This window comes from Armigeres subalbatus, chromosome 2 (assembly GCF_024139115.2).
Source record: "Armigeres subalbatus isolate Guangzhou_Male chromosome 2, GZ_Asu_2, whole genome shotgun sequence".
NCBI lineage: Eukaryota > Metazoa > Arthropoda > Insecta > Diptera > Culicidae > Armigeres > Armigeres subalbatus.
In genome coordinates, this window is record NC_085140.1 from 248,509,385 (window position 1) to 248,526,595 (window position 17,211).

The 17,211-nt window shown below is 45.0% G+C and overlaps 1 pseudogene; it reads right to left on the reverse strand.

Annotated features, from left to right (window-relative positions):
* Window positions 1-454: 454 nt before the first annotated feature.
* On the reverse strand, window positions 455-1,840 carry LOC134209677 (uncharacterized; annotated as a pseudogene).
* Window positions 1,841-17,211: the final 15,371 nt, after the last annotated feature.

Below are 17,211 nucleotides of genomic sequence, written 5' to 3' on the forward strand. Positions count from 1 at the left end.
GTCGACCGAAAACGATTTAAATAACTCACAACTTGAAACACGATGACCTGGTTCTTCATACACATAGCACTTTTTATCTTCCCGCACGTTTTCTTCTCCATCTTCGTTGTGAGCATTGATGAATCCTCTTTGCTTGCTTTTAGATTTATCCGACGAAATTGATTTACACCCTCCGGGTATGCTTGCAGTTACCTTGCTAGCTGACACAACAATCGAGGACATGAAAACGCCGAAACTTTGCAGATTGACCTCGGGACATTTCTGTAAGAAGGCCGCCCACTCCATCTTGGTATGGACAGGAAGTTTATCTACTAATTCCATTAGTAATGTTGGGTTTGAAAGGTGAGTGTGTTGACCCGCCGCCTCCAAATGGTCACACAGGCTTTGGACTGCTATCCCGAACTCTATCAGAGTTTCCAGCTTTTCAGCCTTCGGAGCTGGAACCGACCGAACTTTATGGAGCAGGGCGTTTATCAGGAGCTCCGGGCGACCATATAGCAATTGCTATATGGGGAACAGTATCTGGAAGCAGTAAACGACTCCTGATCGATTCATAAGCATCACCTTTCAGACAACGTTGCAATCGCGCGAGATTTTCAGCACTGGTAAAACCACACGCGAGCGTTGAATTGAAAAAGCTACTAATGAAAATAGGCCAATCCGCCGGGTCGGCATTGAAAGATGGTAAATCGCGAGGCATTACTTGCCGGGCGGCTAACTGCCAGGAGGGGGGGACATAGGTGGGCACTCCCGAGAATCCCAAAAAACATTATCTGGTATCGAAGACATGCTTGTTCGTATATGGTTGTACGAATGGTTGACATTTTCACCGGACCGTAGTGCGGTATCAAAGTTGGACGATATATTTTTCGTTTGAAAATCAGAACAGAAATTTGCTTTTGTGGAAACTCCCGGCTGCAAAGGGACAGTTCCAATAAGTGGCTTGGTAGAAGCCAACGTTTGATCCAGTTTTACGTTACCAAATTTCTTGGTTAGCTCTTGGATCCATTGATTATAATTTGAGGAGATAGTGTGGTTTTCAATTGGCTTACCTGTGGGTTTTTGGGGGAGGGGGGGGGGAATGATCCTGTTTACCTTTCTGCGCCCCGCTACTGATTCTGTTGATCCCAATCCTGGTAGATGAGAGATCTTTCGGTGCTGTTTTAGGGATTGCACCTGTGGCTCGAACTTCACCTCCTGTCGCTTCTTGTGGTAGCCGTGATGGGTTTGTTGCTTGAAGCGCAGCTTTCACTGCTGCCTGTACCGCTGCATTGAAAGCAGCCTGCATCGTAGGAGACAGTTGCCCTTCCGGTAGAGGAGTCCGTCCTTGATGCCAATTTACCTGTTGGCGTGAGTTGATGATTGCAGCTGCTTTCTGGTCCTTTTGTTGGCCTTCGGTGCTATCTACCTTGCCCGTATGTTGATCAACCCACTCCTCGGTTCGTTGTTTATCTTGTTGTTGTTGTTGTTGTGATGGATCGTCTCGTTGTTGTAGCAATTTCCTTTCCTCTGCAAACGCCTTTAGCTCCTTTTCGAGCTCTTACCTTACCAACTTGCATTGCGCTTCCATTTCTTTCAAACGAAGCTGCATCGCAGCAACTCTACTGCTGGATCTTGAAGACGCACGAGATGAGACGCTGTGTGGTGAGCAGGCCTCACATGTGAACGATTCATCAGCAATGGATTCGGTAACTCCTGCACATAAGAAATGCCACCATGCTTGACAACGATTGCATTGCACGTAGTTTTCATATGAATCCGGTCTGTCACAATTAGCGCAACTACCCTGCTTAATGTTATCACCGATTTCTTTCGGTGCTCCGTCATGTGCCGAAGCCATGACGAATTGTCTTGAAGAATTATTCCGAAGAACAAGATCCCTTTTCACCGAGTCTACGATCTTATAGCAAAGACAGTTTTATGCTGATACAGCTTCAAGCTGGAATAATGTATTTGCTTAAATTATGTTTTCACATTAGATGATTGGATGACTTACATAATTCGGTTTAGAGCTTTACAATAATTCTTCGTTGTAGTTCAAATTAATGCACGTAAGCTGCTAGCTGTGATCATATTTATAGGTTAGGAATAGTTTTACATAATAATAGATAAGCTTACTTTGCTGTGATATACACTGTGATACTAGCATTTAAGGTAGTATAATAGATTTCGATTAAGGTAGTTTGCAACGCAGCTAGATTACGTAAAGCATTACAGTCTGCAGTGGATCTATCGCCCGACGAGCAATGGATGTCTACCAGCGATAGCACTATAGCAGATCGTCTATAATGCGGCATGGATGGATCGAAGGGAGAACAATGCTGTACGCTGTTGGGACGATCGTTGCTGCTGTACTATTCTTCCTATGCCGATAGCAGCTGACCAGCCGACGGGTAGAGATGCCGTAGACCACAACAGAGCAACCGACGGAGATAAGCTCTCACTGTCGGACTATACTCCAAACGATGACGTCACTGATATCTTCAACAGAGAACGGAGGAAGGTTGGATTGCTCTTTTGAAGATATCAGTAACCAGTACACACTATAAATTAAATCGGTTCGGTCGGTTATTTTGGATACCGTATTTTATTGAAGTAATTTTGTAGCAGTTAAGTTTATATTTAATATAGTGTTTTAATGAGAAACGGTCGGTGTTCGAAGTAATTTAAATAGAAAGAACTGTGCCCAAGGATACGGGTGATTTCGGGTGATTTAAGGAGTGAACGGTGGTTTAAAGATAGTGTTCCCCGCGGATACTGCTCGGGTGGGGTTTATTGTTCGCTCTGAATGGTGGCTGTTTGACCCAGTGGTGGGATTTATTTTGGTGTCGTTTGGGAGGCAAATTAATTGTGCGCTTACGGAGCCTAGGCTAGACGTAGGAATTTCCTAGCCAGAATCGGAGGTGGGTTCCGGAGTGGACAGGTGGATTAACCATTTTACAAGCTTTTTTGATATCTAACGTCTTCTCCAAACAAACTATAGCGAAAAAGTCAACAGAAACGATGCTATTAAAAAAGCGCACGAGATCGGCAAAAAGCAACACTGTGCAATGGACCGCCATCAATAATGCCTTCATCGCCATCAGCGAAAACAATCTGGGCGAACTGCGCACTCAGAGAAAACAATGGATCACCGATGAGATCTGGAGGAAGATAGAGGAGCGAAGAGAAGCCAAAGCCGCGATATAGCGATAAAAAACCAGAGGAGCCAAAGTCTTAGCCCGTCAGCGATACTCGGCTCATGTCGACGGAACAAGCGAGCGTGGGCAGACTCTCTGGCCGACGACGAAGAGAGAGCCGCAGCAACCGGGGACATTCGCCTCCTCTACGATATCTCAAGACGCTTGAGCGGGGCAAAGATGAATGCAACGATGCCTGTAAAAGACGCGAATGATCAGTTATTGACCGACCCAACTGACCAGCTGAAACGCTGATTTGAACACGTCCGAAGCTCCATCGCGGCTAGAGATTCAAACAGCCATACAAAGCATGAAGTCGAATAAAGCTCCAGGGGTCGATCGCATATCAGCCGAGATGCTCAAAGCTGACCCCATGACATCCGCTCAACTACTGCATCGTTTATTTCGTAATATCTGGGACACCGCAACTTTCCCGGTCGACTGGATGCAAGGTATCTTAGTGAAGGTGCCCAAAAAGGGTGACCAGACTGTATGCGATAACTGGCGAGGCATTATGTTGCTGTGTACCGTTCTCCAAGTTCTATGCAAAATTATCCTAGTATCCTAGATTCAGGAGAAGATCGGTGCGACTTTCCGGCGGCAGCAGGCCGGATTCCGTGCCGGAAGATCCTGTGTGGACCATATTGTCACGCTCCGCATCATTCTGGAGCAGGTCAACGAAATTCAAGAGTCCCTTTACTTGCTTTCATTGACTACGAAAAAGTTTTCGATCACGAGAATATGTGGGGCGCCCTGAACCGCAAGGGGGTTCCTGAGAAAATCATCGGCATCATCGAGACACAGTGCGAGGCCTTTTCGTGTAGAGTGCTGCACAATGGGGTCATCCGTACTGTTCCTCATCGTAATCGATGAGATTCTGGTAGGTGCGATTGACCGTGAACCAAACCGCGGGCTGTTATGGCAGCTTATAAACATGGAGCACCTAAACGACTTCGAATTGGCTGGTGACATTGCACTCCTCGCTCAACGGCGCTCTGATATACAGCGTAAGCTCAACTACCTTGCCGAGCGCTCCTCTTCGGCAGGTTTAGTCATCAACGTCAACAAAACCAAATCGTTGGATGTAAACACGGTGACCCCTTCCTGTTTCACAGTAGCCGGGCAACCAGTGGAGAATGTTGAAAGCTTCCAATATCTTGGTACCCAAATAGCGTGAGACGGCGGTACCAAGATCGACATAGGCGCACGGATCAAGAAAGCAAGGGCTGCTTTGCGAGTTTAAGAAATATCTGGAAAAACAGGCAGATAAGTGAACGCACCAAAATATGAATTTCTAACTCTAACGTGAAATCTGTGCTGTTAGTCGCTAGCGAAACATGATGTGTATCAGTGGAGAACACTCAACGGCTGCCGGTGTTCATCAACAGATGCCTGCGGTATATAATTCGGGCCTGGTGGCCTCACAACTGGATCTCGAACAACGAGCTCCATCGTCGTTGTCACCAGAGGCCAAAAGCAACAGAAATTCGGTATCGGAAGTGGTGCTGCGTTGGCCACACTCTACGTAGGAGCGGTAACGAAATCTGTAAACAAACATTAGACTGGAACCCAGCGGGACATCGCAGCAGAGGCAGACCCAGAGGCTCTTGCCGGCGAAGCCTCAATAAAGAAATAAAAGAAGTCGACCAGAATCTAACCTGGTAACAGGTTAAAGCAATAGCTGGGCAACGTTCAGAATGGATATCTTTCAAGTCGGCCATTTGCACCACCGGAGGTGTACAGAATTCATAAGTAAGTAAGTAAATTGGTCGCCACCCAATCTCACGTTGGCGCATCTTGCCCAGCATTATGAAGCCGGATCCCAGCTCGTTGGTGGTGCCACAGGTTTGGTAGAAGGTAGCCGCTTGATGCCCGGTTTTCCACACTTTCTGTCCTGTCCAGCAAATCTCCTGCAGCGTTACGACGTCGAAGTTGCGGAGATGTAATTCATCGTAGATCATCCTGTCGCAACCTGCGAAACCTAGCGACTTGCAGTTCCATGTTCCAAGCTTCCAATCGTGATCCTTTATTCGTCGCCTAGGTCTTTGCCGATTACATCGAGTCGTATTATCTCTTATATTGCTCGTAATGATTGGTTTTCCAGGCGGCTTATTGGGCCTGCGCACACCTCTTGTCTCGTCGGAGAGCCGTCGTGTCAGGTCTGTTTTGTGTCCCACCTGACACCAGGACTTTAGCTTGTGCGCTTTGAGCGGCACACGGTCGCTTTGGTGGGGCCTACTTGTGGCTACATGCAGCTTTTTATAGGAATTTAACAGGTCCCACTGCCAAACCCCACCACATCCTAGGCAAGCCCCACAACTCATAGATGGCCTGGGAGGGATCGTCAAGCCCTTGGACATAGTCCCTGCTGCACCGAATAGGTGCTATTGCGATTCCAAACACCGATTAATCTACTTCAGATTTGGATTTAACTGCCCCAACTAAGTCCAGTGGCATCTCGAAACCATCCAAAGACTTACTCCAAAGTTTTTTCCAAAGACGATTCCGGCCTTCAATCAACCCACATCAAAGTAGTTTTTTTCATGTTTGACTAGCAGGCAATCGACCACCTCATCCAGACTGAGCTTTTTTAATTCAACTACATATGTAGTTCCAAAAGTGGTTCCATACCATTATCAGACCCACTCTAGAGTTAGATTTTCCTTGATCCGACATAGATTCCAAGCAGCGACCGACCCACTTCAGAGGTGGATTTTTTACCCAACCAGATTAAGCAATGATTGGATTCTGGAAAAAGCTCTGTTTTTCTTTCTTGTTCAAATTTCTTGGATAATTTTTCGAATAAATCGAAATAATCGCTTTTATCATTTTCGAACATAGATTACAGAGGCCCACAAAACCATAACGGAAATAATTATTTAGTGCATCACGTGAAAATGATTAATTTTCCCTCCCCTCGACACCCTTCCCTAGTAACATTTTGTTTTTTTACTGGATTTATAACACTCTTGTAGAGTAAATTATAATCTTCAAGAGCGTTATAAAACCTTAAATGTTAAGAAAATTATTTTGAGCTTTTTAGTGGAATGTTTTCACCTGTCATAAGACGAGTTTATACAATCCCATTGAATTCCACCACTCAATTGTATCTTGACAGATACGTATTTCGACCTCAAAAGTAAGGCCGTCTTCAGTGTCTCGTACTTGACTCGACTTAAGTCGATTTAAGTCGAGTCAAGTACGAGACACTGAAGACGGCCTTACTTTTGAGGTCGAAATACGTATCTGTCAAGATACAATTAAGTGGTGGAATTCAATGGGATTGTATAAACTCGTCTTATGACAGGCTTAAATGTTACTTGGGCTATCAAGCTATTTGTTCAAACATCTAAAGTTTTTATATAATTTTAAAGCTTCTCAAACCCCTTTCTTGGTAATAAAGACGGCCATAACTTTTAGCAACTTTTACGATCGTCCAAATCGGCTTTGTTTCCTTGCATAATTTGCGTTAAAAACTATCACAAAATTTCGAAAACAATTAAGGGTGTTTTCTGTAGTTCACATAAGCTTACAGGTATCAAGTTTCTGTGCACCCCTGAATAATGAATGGTATTTAAAGTATCTTAAAATCAGTAAACCTTATAATATTACTTCTTTTTGGTACGATTCAAGTTCTCTTTAAATGTAAAATTTGCGCAACTTGCTTCCTTTAGTGGAAGAGGGGCGTCCAATAAAAGTTTCGCCAAGGGCGCTGGGAGTCTGCGCTACGGCTCTAGTAACTACACCTCGAAAACTTTGTCGAATACGAAAATTATTTGAAGCTTTTAGTTGAATGTATTCACTCGTGGAATGGTAGTCCGAAGCACCTTCTTTCCCGCAAAAATATCCACAAGGCCACATGGAGATAACCTAACCAAGAAACGGAAAACCAAATCAACCACGTTCTAATTGACGGTAAATTCTTCTCCGACATCACGAACGTCCGCATTTACCGCAGTGCGAATATTGAATCCGACCACTACCTCGTTGCAGTATGCCTGTGCTCAAAACTCTCGACGGTATACAACACGCGTCGAAGTCGGACGCCGCGGCTTAACATTGGGCGGCTACAAAACGGTAGAGTAGCCCAAGAATACGCGCAGCAGCTGGAAGTGGCACTTCCAACGGAAGAGCAGCTAGGCGCAGCGTCTCTTGAAGATGGCTGGAGAGATATTCGATCCGCCATTGGTAGCACCACAACCGCTGCACGGTGCCCCCGGATCAGAGAAACTACTGGTATGACGGCGAATGTGAGCAGTTAGTGGAGGGAGGAGAAGAATGCAGCATGGGCGAGATTGCTGCAACACCGCACGAGGGCGAACGAGGCACGATATAAACAGGCGCGGAACAGACAAAACTCGATTTTCCGGAGGAAAAAGCGCCAGCAGGAAGATCGAGACCATGAAGAGACGGAGCAACTGTACCGTACTAATAACACACGAAAGTTCTATGAGAAGTTAAACCGTTCACGTAAGGGCCACGTGCCACAGCCTGATATGTGTAAGGACATAAACGGGAACCTTCTTACAAACGAGCGTGAGGTGATCCAAAGGTGGCGGCAGCACTACGAAGAACACCTGAATGGCGATGTGGCAGACGAAGATGGCGGTATGGTGATGGACCTGAGAGAACGCGCGCAGGACATAATTGTACCGACTCCGGATCTCCAGGAAAACCAGGAGAAGATTGGCCGGCTGAAAAACAACAAAGCCCCTGGGGCTGACCAACTACCAGGAGAGCTATTTAAACACGGTGGTGAGGCACTGGCTAGAGCGCTGCACTTAGTCATTACCAAGATTTGGGAGGAAGAAGTTTTGCCGCAGGAGTGGATGGAAGGTGTTGTGTGTCCCATCTACAAAAAGGGCGATAAGCTGGATTGTAAAAACTACCGCGCAATCACATTGCTGAACGCCGCCTACAAGGTACTCTCCCAAATTTTATGCCGTCGACTAGCACCAACTGCAAGGGAGTTCATGGGGCAGTACCCTGGCGGGTTTTATGAGCGAACGCTCCACCATGGACCAGGTGTTTGCCATTCGCCAAGTACTGCAGAAATACCGCGAATACAACGTGCCCACACATCATCTATTCATCGACTTCAAAGCCGCATATGATACAATCGATCAGGACCAGTTAAGGCAGCTAATTCACGCACACGGATTCCCGGATAAACTGACCCGGTTGATCAAAGCGACGATGGATCGGGTAATGTGCGTAGTTCGAGTTTCAGGGGCATTCTCTAGTCCCTTCGAAACGCGCGGAGGGTTGCGGCAAGGTGATGGTCTTTCGTGACTGCTATTCAACATCGCTTTGAAGGGGTAATACGAAGAGCAGGGAGTAACACGAGTGGTACAATTTTCAATAAGTCCGTCCAGCTATTTGGTTTCGCCGACGACATAGATATTATGGCACGTAACTTTGAGGAGATGGAGGAAGCCTACATCAGACTGAAGAGGGAAGCTTAGCGGGTCGGACTAGTCATCAACACGTCGAAGACGAAGTACATGATAGGAAGAGGTTCAAGAGAAGACAATGTGAGCCACCCACCGCGAGTTTGCATCGGTGGTGATGAAATCGAGGTGGTAGAATAATTTGTGTACTTGGGCTCACTGGTGACTGCCGAAAATGACACCAGCAGAGAAATTCGGAGACGCATAGTGGCTGGAAATCGTACGTACTTTGGACTCCGGAAGACGCTCCGATCGAATAGAGTTCGCTGCCGTATCAAACTGACAATCTACAAAACGCTCATTAGACCGGTAGTCCTCTACGGACACGAGGCCTGGACGATGCTCGTGGAGGACCAACGCACACTTGGAGTTTTCGAAAGGAAAGTGCTGCGTACCATCTATGGTGGGGTGTAGATGGCGGACGGTACGTGGAGGAGGCGAATGAACCACGAGTTGCATGAGCTGCTGGGAGAACCATCCATCGTTCACACTGCAAAAATTGGACGACTGTGGTGGGCCGGGCACATAACCAGAATGTCGACAACGATCCGACGGGCACAAGAAGGGGAGGTGCGCAGCGGGCAAGGTGGATCGATCAGGTGGAAAATGACTTGTGAACCCTCCGTAGACTGCGTGGTTGGCGACGTGTAGCCATGGACCGAGCCGAATGGAGAAGACTCTTATATACCGCACAGGCCACTTCGGTCTTAGTCTGAATAAATAATAAAATAAATTCACTCGTTATAAGACGAGTTTGTTTCCAATTAATTCCACTACTTTACTGTACCTTTGACCAATGCGTATTACGACCTCATCCTCATGTCTCGTATGACTCGTACTTGACTCAACACTGAAGACTGCCTTACTGTTGAGATTGAAATACGAAAAGATGACAACGTACCTTTTTTTTAACATGCACATTAATTTGATTGTCTAGTTACATTTTTGGCGAGGTTTCGGCTTTTAAATCTGGAGGGTTTAGAAAAATCGTTCAAGAGTTGTTCAAACGTTTCGGTAAGTGATTGCTGCCTTCACCTCTGATGAATTTTGCACGGTTGGTTAAAAACCTCCACTTTGAAAATCAAAAACCTCGTAAATAATTAAACGCCAATAGTCAAGCTCTCTTTTACAGCTGAGCAGATATTGTGCAACTTTGGTGCACGAGAAAGACAAAAAGCATTAGTTACAATTACTTCGTGTTCTAGAATTCATATACTCAGATCCTCTCCAGAAGGTGTCATAAATTGCGGCAAATTAATAACACTTTTCACCTCCTTCAATCTGTTGCCACCATCAGGAAGAGAACACTTACTTCTAAAGTGGAAACTTTGTATAACGTCCCATTGGCAGCCCACTGCCGGCTGGTTAGTGTGAAAAATTAGCTTTTTATCATCGACATTAGCACAGTACAAGAACACTACACACGTTGCCAACTATTGCAGCGGATTCGGGCAAACGTGAGCAACGGTTCGAGATAAAAATTAAACACCTCGCGTAAACACCAGGGCACCAGATAGGCCACAGTCGAGTGCCGGGCCTGAGGCAGTTCCCTGAACCTGATGGGGTATCGAATGACACAACCCTTCGCCTCGAGAAATTTCAAATTTGTCTTTGATTACAACCGAGCAGCTCGTAATTCATAATTACGGCGTGGCTGCCATTTGGGTTCACGTTTGTGTTCTAGACCTTTCGGCCGGATGTTGTACGATAGAAACGGGCGGAGACAGCGCCATAAATTTCAGCTGGGATTTAGTTTTTGCACGACACTGCGGAGTTTTGTTCTATCCGGAGCGGTGGGATTCTTCCGCATTCGTTCTTTCAACGGCCGGCTGGCAGGCAGACTTGCTGGGTGGTTAGTTAGTACGTGCCATGGGTTGCCACGACAAGTTGCGACCACCAACGTTGTTGCGGCGAAGGAGAGAAATTGGCCTCAAGTCATTTCGGCGCTGTCGTTACCTTGGCGAAGATGCTGGATGTTGCGAAAGAAACTGTTTCAGATAAATTTATTTCCATTTAGATGAGGATAGACAACCAATAACTAAAATAATTGTTCTCTTGAATATGTATTTCCGAATGCGGTTTCCGAAGAATGCATTTTTTTGCACATATTTATCACATATTTGTAAAACTTATTAGATCTACAAGCAATTTAACTAATCTTGTTAACCTTTACAAGTTTTAATGCTTGACGCCATCGTTATTGATGTATAAACTGCATTCTTGTAAAGTGCCACGTTCTATATTGTTTTTTCATCCGTACTAATTTTTTTTCTATTCTTTTTAAAATTGTAATTACCAAATCTTTTTAGCACATTGTTTTACGTTTGGATAGCTACTAACTTCCGCAGTTATTAACCACGAGGTTTCTAAGCCAGGTTACCATTTTTGCATTCGTATATCATGAGGCTAACACGATGATACTTGTATGCCCAGGGAAGTCGAGACAATTTCCAATCCGAAAATTGCCTAGACCGGCACCGGGAATCGAATCCAGCCACTCTCAGCATGGTCTTGCTTTGTAGCCGCGCGTCTTACCGCACAGCTAAGGAGGACCCCATGTGGTTTAGGTCATACCTGTCCAATCGCACGCTTCGTGTCAACATCGGATCCAACATGTATCAAGAAAAGCGCATTTTTGAACGATACTTTGTAATTAAATGGCAGTAATTAAATACATGGGGCCCTCCTTAGCCGTGCGGTAAGACGCGCGGCTACAAAGCAATACCATGCTGAGGGTGGCTGGGTTCGATTCCCGGTGCCGGTCTAGGCAATTTTCGGATTGGAAATTGTCTCGACTTCCCTGGGCATACAAGTATCATCGTGTTAGCCTCATGCATATACGAATGCAAAAATGGTAACTTGGCTTAGAAACCTCGCAGTTAATAACTGTGGAAGTGCTTAAGTGAACACTAAGCAGCGAGGCGGCTCTGTCCCAGTGTGGGGATGTAATGCCAATAAGAAGAAGAAGAATCAAATACATACGTTAGGCAAAAATAAATCAAGTAAACTTGCAGCAGTACTTCTGACACCCTTAAAAGATTTGACAGTTATGTTGAGTAATTGTGAACATTCCTGTGTTTCAACTCTGGAAAACTTATTTGTTTCGGATTCGTCTACACCGCATACAGCGGATACAAACAACACTGGGACATGTTATTGATATCGCAACAGACATCCTATTTTATGTTTCCGGGATAAAAAAAATGCAGATAATCGTGTTTCCATGAACGAAGGGTAATGTCAACGCCACCTAACTGGAGGAATACACACTTAAATAACAAGTTCTTTTGCAATACCGCTTAACCTTTCCAATTCCTAATGACAAAAACCGGATACCTACTTCCAATGAAATCGGCTTAGGAAGCACTTTGCCACCAAACATCATAACATTACGACTTGCCACCCCACAAAAGCATCGCACCGGGGGCCGAGTGACAGTGATATCAGTGCTGTGGCGGCTTCTGGAATCAAGTAGAGCAAGTTCCCCCAGCCAGCCACTCGGGCAGCGAGCTTAGTGTTTGTAGAAATAATTGATCGCCAAGGTCATGCCATAGCGCTCGATCGACGCAATGCAACATCGCCGCTCCGATCCCAATAGTTGAAGCCGGTAGGATGGTGTTGTCTTAAGCTCTTTATTAATTTTTATTACGTGTGTTTATGTGTGGCTGTTCCGCCCATGACCGCGACTAAGACGATCGACAGACGGTCTATTCTTGACATTGGATTGCAGAAAAAATAGCAGCCACGCAGCAGCAAAAGTATCCTCCAGTGACAAGATAAGAGTGTCGCTAAAGCCGTTTGCCGAGCAGAACCCCCGGCAGAAGAGGCGCGAGGTTGACGATTGGACTGTTCTGTCGCGATCGATCCCCACGGACAGGACGGATCGAAAAAGTATGCGAACGATTTTACGCTGTTTTGCTGACTGACAAGACACTGGTTTTCGTGAAGTAGGCGATCTGGGGTAGTGGCGGCTGAGGAGAGGATGATCAAAGAATTGGCTCAGGCAGAAGCCTTCGCAAGTGATCGAACTCTCGACGTGACACAGTGGCGGATAGTTTGAAATTGATAGACCAATAACACTTTCATTAAAAATTAATCATCTGTTTTGGGGCAACGAATTAATTAATATCGCGATTCATGTTCCTAGAATGAGATTCATTCAGAGTCCAAAAATTTCCCTCCACTGTGCGCTGTTATCTTTTCTTTGGAATCTTATCGGTTCACAATGAGTTGTGTCGGCTAAGGTGGGCGCAGAAGACGGGGGCCGGTGGATCCCAAGAAGAAAAATGAAGTATCGATGACGGTACGATGTGGTTGGAAGTGCAGCAGCGGCAGCAGCATCAGTGGTAGCATATTTCTCCCCAACTCTATTGGTCAGTACTGGTGGGCAGCGAAGCTCATAGTACCAGTGTCCAGACTCCAAAGTACTGCCAAGTGGGATGCTGAGCGAGATCCCACATTCTAAGCGATAGCTGTAAAACCAGATGTCAGCAGCTGATGAGTGCTGTTTTCGCAATTTTTTGCACCATTTAAGCTTCTTTATTTCATCCGATGGGTTGGATTGAGGAACGGAGATTTCTGTCAAACAAGAGATTTGAATTTATACAACTTTCAAAAGCATTTCAGTTTTATATCAGCTGGGATTCGGTCGGGACAGCGAGGTTGTTCACCGTTATGCAGAGCAATGATGTCATTTCTGGTCAAGTATTCGAGTGAAGACGATGACTTCATGGGGAAACTTGAATCTTTCTTCTGTGATTGTCTGGATTCAACAATCCGGTATATAATGAAATACAGATGAACAACATTATTGTTGTCGTCGTTCGTGGTACCAAAGTGAACGAAAAACAGCCATTGCTCTCGTAGATCGCTAAAACTGTATTCATATCAGGGAAAAAACAATTTCCTGCCGTCTATTGTATTTAAACCCTATTAAGCAAATCTGCAATAATTAAAATGTGTTTTGATCGATGTTTGTAACACACTCACCACCAAAAACTTACCATCAAAATAAAAAAAATATTTACTAGTGATTAATACTAGTTTTGGGTCTCGGTTGTCCAGATTGACAGTTGCATTCTTCTTCTTCATTGACATTACAACCCCCACTGGGACATTGCCGCCTCATAGCTTAGTGTTCATTAAGCACTTCCACAGTTATTAACTGCGAGATTTCTAAGCCAAGTTACCATTTCTGCATTCGTATATCGTTAGGCTAACACGATGATACTTTTATGCCCAGGGAAGTCGATACAATTTCCAATCCGAAAATTGCCTAGACCGGCACCGGGATACAAACCCAGCTACAAGCCAGGCTATAAAGCAAGACCATGCTGAGGGTGGCTGGGTTCGATTCCCGGTAGACCGACATAGGTAATGTTTGGTTTGGAAATTGTCTCGACTTCCCTGGGCATTAAAGAATCATCGTGTTAGCCTCATGATATACGAATCCAAAAATGGTAACTTGGCTTAGAAACCTCGCGGAAGAAGAAGAAGAATATAAACGATCTGTCGTCTGAGCGGGGATCGAGTAAATGAAAATGAGCATTAGAGAGGCAGTCTATTGACGATGTTAGATTCTAATTGTTACATTTCCTTGATTGAAGTCGAATCCGCGAATTTGATTTTTTTTATTTGTTTAAATAGGAGTGGATACGACATGACGAAGTTGGTAGGATAAAAAAAAGTGAAAGTGGAAAAATGAAGTAAATTTTTCTTGCATATTTTGAAACTGTTTATGAAAATGGTGTTGTCGGGTAAGAGTTTCCAGTGGAAATTTATTAATTGTAAGAAGAAATGGAGGAAGTGAGAAAAGAACGTAAAATTTGGGTTTGTATTAGATGGAATAAGATTCTTGAACTGTTTTCGGGAACTAAAATAAAAAAAACACTGTTTCTGAAAGTAAACAAAGTGCCATATTTGGGATCCGAATGTTTATTTTTTTATCTATTGCGTTTATTTGATTGGCTCAGGCGTGTATAATACTAAACGGAGCCAAGACTCGCCATGATATTTACAAACTATATCATTATTATGCAGAGGGCAGCAGGGACTATGTCCAAGGGCTTGACGATCCCTCCCCAGGCCATTAAACCTCTATAAAAAGCTGCATGAATCCGCAAGTAGGCTCCGCCAAAGCGACCGTGTGCCGCTCAAAGCGCACAAGCCCAAGTCCTGGTGTTAGGTGGGACGCTAAACAGCCCTGACACGACGGCCCTCCGACGAGACAGGAGGTTTGCGCAGGCCCAATAAGCCGCCTTTAAAAACAACTATTACGAACTACATAGAAGATAATACGACTCGATACAATCGGCAACGCCCTAGGCGACGGATAAAGGATCACGATTGGAAGCTTGGAACATGGAACTGCAAGTCGCTAGGCTTCGCAGGTTGCGACAGGATAATCTACGATGAATTACATCCCCGCAACTTCGATGTCGTAGCGCTGCAAGAAATCTGCTGGACAGGACAGAAAGTGTGGAAAAGCGGGCATCGAGCGGCTACCTTCTACCAAAGCTGTGGCACCACCAACGAGCTGGGAACCGGCTTCATAGTGCTGGGAAAGATGCGCCAACGCGTGATTGGGTGGCAGCCAATCAACGCAAGGATGTGCAAGCTGAGGATAAAAGGCCGTTTCTTCAGCTATAGCATCATCAACGTGCACTGCCCACACGAAGGGAAATCCGACGACGAGAAAAAAGTGTTCTATGCGCAGCTGGAGCAGACATACGATGGATGCCCATTGCGGGACGTCAAAATCGTCATCGGTGACATGAACGCTCAGGTAGGAAGGGAGGAAATGTATAGACCGGTCATCGGACCGGATAGTCTGCATACCGTATCGAACGACAACGGCCAACGATGCATAAACTTTGCAGCCTCCCGTGGAATGGTAGTCCGAAGCACTTTCTTCCCCCGCAAGAATATCCACAAGGCCACATGGAAATCACCTAATCAAGTAACGGAAAACCAAATCGACCACGTTCTAATCGACGGTAAATTCTTCTCCAACATCACGAACGTACGCACCTACCGCAGTGCGAATATTGAATCCGACCACTACCTCGTTGCAGTATGTCTGCGCTCAAAACTCTCGACGGTGATCAACACGCGTCAGAGTCGTCCGCCGCGGCTAAACATTGGGCGGCTAAATGACGGTAGACTAGCACGAGACTACGCGCAGCAGCTGGAAGTGGCACTCCCAACGGAAGAGCAGCTAGGCGCAGCATCTCTTGAAGATGGCTGGAGAGATATTCGATCCGCCATTGGAAGCACCGCAACCGCTGCACTAGGCACGGTGGCTCCGGATCAGAGAAACGACTGGTATGACGGCGAATGTGAGCAGTTAGTTGAGGAGAAGAATGCAGCATGGGCGAGATTGCTGCAACACCGCACGAGGGCAAACGAGGCACGATACAAACGGGCGCGGAACAGACAAAACTCGATTTTCCGGAGGAAAAAGCACCAGCAGGAAGATCGAGACCGTGAAGAGACGGAGGAACTGTACCGCGCTAATAACGCACGAAAGTTCTACGAGAAGTTGAACCGTTCACGTCAGGGCCACGTGCCACAGCCCGATATGTGTAAGGACATAAACGGGAACCTTCTTACAAACGAGCGTGAGGTGATCCAAAGGTGGCGGCAGCTCTACGAAGAGCACCTGAATGGCGATATGGCACACAACGGTGGCGGTATGGTAATGAACCTAGGAGCACGCGCGCAGGACATGCGACTTCCGGCTCCGAATCTCCAGGAAATCCAGGAGGAGATCGGCCGGCTGAAAAACAACAAAGCCCCTGGAGTTGACCAACTACCAGGGGCCTGTAGCATAATCGAAACTTTACTAATAATATTAGTAGAGTAGCTTGTAACTTGTATTTTTCTATTGCATAATGAATCTACAAGTATGAATTTACAAGACTAATATTACAAGTAAACCGCACTAATAATATTAGTGGAATTTACAAGTAACTGTTGCATAAAGAAAATACAAGTAGAAATTATTAGCGTTGGCTTGTAGTTTCTTTTACAAGTATGAATGGTGCTGTAATTTAATTTACAAGCAGCTTTCATTTTATTATTTTGGCTGTGCAAAGCAATCATGCATCGTTTAATTGTTTTTAACGACTTAACAGAGAAAGAAACTATTATTCTAGTTGCTTCAAATTACCATATAATGAAATACTGTGCACTAAGAATAAATTTCTCGTTCCGATATAACACTGAGAATTAAGAAAATTTTCAAATGACTTTAAATATAGTAGAAGTACTTTAAGTGCTGACATCAAGTATTCAAATGGAGGAGCGCTAAAGATCATTAAATTATACAGTACACAGAAACCTAACACTACTCAAAAGTGGGTTGTTTAGCTCAAATCCGTACTTTGGACCAATATCCCAATTTTGAGTGAAATTAGTTTCGTAACACTTAGTAGTTTAACTTAATCCACTTAAAACATATTAACCAAAGCTAAGTTTAGTTTACCCAAAGTTGACTTCATCCATCTCAAAATTGAGAATATATTAATTTACTGAAGTTTGTATTATTGTAGTATTATTATACTAAACAATCTCGTTTAAGA